This window comes from Takifugu flavidus, chromosome 2 (assembly GCF_003711565.1).
Source record: "Takifugu flavidus isolate HTHZ2018 chromosome 2, ASM371156v2, whole genome shotgun sequence".
Taxonomy (NCBI): domain Eukaryota; kingdom Metazoa; phylum Chordata; class Actinopteri; order Tetraodontiformes; family Tetraodontidae; genus Takifugu; species Takifugu flavidus.
In genome coordinates, this window is record NC_079521.1 from 3,877,044 (window position 1) to 3,879,303 (window position 2,260).

Below are 2,260 nucleotides of genomic sequence, written 5' to 3' on the forward strand. Positions count from 1 at the left end.
AATTATTCAAAAATTAACGGGCAGCCAATGAAGCGACGCCATTACAGGAGTTATGTGATCTCTTTTGTCAATACCTGTCAGAACTCTGGCTGCAGCATTTTGGATCAACTGGAGGCTTCTTAAAGAGTTGTTTGGACACCCTGATAATAAAGAATTACAATAGTCCAGCCTAGAAGTAACAAAAGCATGAATTAACTTTTCAGCGTAATGCCGCGTCAGTAGCTTCCTAATCTTTGTGATGTTCCTCAGGTGAAAAAAGGCACTTCGAGAGACTAATTTAATGTGTGAGTTGAAGGAGAGATTTTGATCAAAAGTTACTCCTAGATTCCTCACAGAGAGACTAGATGTTAATGAGATACCATCTAGAGTGATCATGTGATCTAATCTATCCCTGAGAGGTTCAGGACCAAACACCATGACCTCAGTTTTTCCTGGGTTAAGGAGGAGGAAATTTGAAGACATCCAGGACTTTATGTCTTTAAGACAGGTCTGGAGCTTCACTAACTTCTCTGTCTCCTCTGGTTTCATGGATAAATAAAGCTGAGTGTCATCAGCATAACAATGAAAATTTATCCCATGCTGCCGAATAATGTTCCCTAAGGGAAGCATGTACAAGGTGAAGAGGATTGGTCCAAGTACAGAACCTTGAGGAACTCCATGGCTAACCCTACTGTAGGAGGAGGGAACACCATGGACATGAGCAAACTGGTATCTATCATGCACGGAGGGTTTCACCCTAAGTCCAGTGTCCTGAGGCTGTACACAAAGCGAAATGGAGGGGGCCGAGGACTAGTAAGTGTGTGAACTACTGTCCAGGAGTAAACAACAAGCCTCCAAGAATACATCAAGAAGATGGCCCCCACTGACCCACTACTGAGTGAATGTCTCAGGCAACAAAAGCCCATCAAGGAGGAAGAACCCGAGGGGCTATCATGGAAGGGCAAGCCCATGCATGGAATGTACCACCGACAAATTGAGGAAGTGGCTGATATCGAGAAAACATACCAGTGGCTGACAAAGGCCGGACTGAAAGACGGCACAGAGGCAGTACTCATGGCTGCACAAGAACAGGCCCTGAGTACCAGAGCAATAGAGGCCAGGGTCTACCATACCCCAGGTGCAGACTGTGTGGAGATGCCCCTGAGAGAGTCCAGCACATCACAGTGTGGCAGGGCGTGGCCTGCCCTCCGAACAGGTGTCCTATGGAGGTAGTGCCTTAATTGGTGGGTGGGGAGAAAAGGTTTATATGAGGCACTGCCTCCAGCTGATCTTAGTTGTTTTTCCCGCTTCGACGGTACGGCGGGGTTGCGGCTTATCTGGGCGGTTCGACCAATAAACTGTTTCACAGCGCGAGCATGCTGTTTGGCAGCGCCAAGAAGGTTGGTGCTTCCTCCCGCCATCCTTCCACCTAGAGCGTTTTGCCGTGAGGGCACGCGCGCTAGTTTACCCTGGGCAGGTAAGGCGCAGCAATGCGCGTCACTGACTTCCCCGCACTCGTCGATAAAGGTTAATGGCGCTGTCCTTGTTGCAGTTGACTGCCGGCTGGCGTCGGTGGGTCGCGTTGCCCCAGCGGGAACCCTTCACGGAGTGGTGGCGCCACCAAACAGTCGGCACGGACTACCTCGCGTACTGGACCCACTGCTGCTTTGGCTCCGTCCCGTTTTCGGGACTCTCTCCTGTTCGCTCTCGCGCTCTCTCGCCCCCCTTCGCTCGAGGGACGGCGCTGAGACGTAGTGGTGCCGCCGAGGCGACCACGGAGCTATTGCTCTCAATTTTTAGACTCTTAACAGTGTTTTAATTGTTCTCTTTTCTTTGTGGACAGGTGCTGCGGGCCACGGCAGGGACCCAACCCCTGGTGGAGGGCGTTTTCCTCACCCCTCGTGTGTAGTTTTGGTTGCAGTAGCACGGGTGTTTTTAGTTTGGTTATCTCCCCTAATTGAGTTTCACCTGCCGGTGGGGCCCCAGCCCTGTCCACCCCCTTTTGTTTGATTTTTGTACAGCCGAGCTATTTCGGTGTTGAGTTGTATTTAATAAAATTGTACTGCCTAACCCTCAATCCTGTCTCTGCCTCCTGGGGTGAAATTCCCCAGGTGGCGTTGTCATTCACCGTTCCACCTCTCTCCACCCCGCCACAACAGCAGGGTGCAAGATGTTAGCAGGCAAGGCATACATGGAGCAGCATAACCAGGTGGCTGGCAAAGTGTACATGAACATGTGCACTGAGTACGGACTGGAGGTCCCAGGGACCAGGTGGGAGACC

At 51.1% G+C, this 2,260-nt stretch overlaps 1 long non-coding RNA gene across 1 annotated transcript; it reads left to right on the plus strand.

Moving 5' to 3' along the window:
• Positions 1-252: 252 nt before the first annotated feature.
• LOC130521867 (uncharacterized) lies at positions 253-2,056 on the plus strand. The gene is made up of 2 exons (XR_008949478.1): positions 253-1,456; positions 1,532-2,056. It is a non-coding gene; the product is annotated as an uncharacterized LOC130521867 (long non-coding RNA).
• Positions 2,057-2,260: the final 204 nt, after the last annotated feature.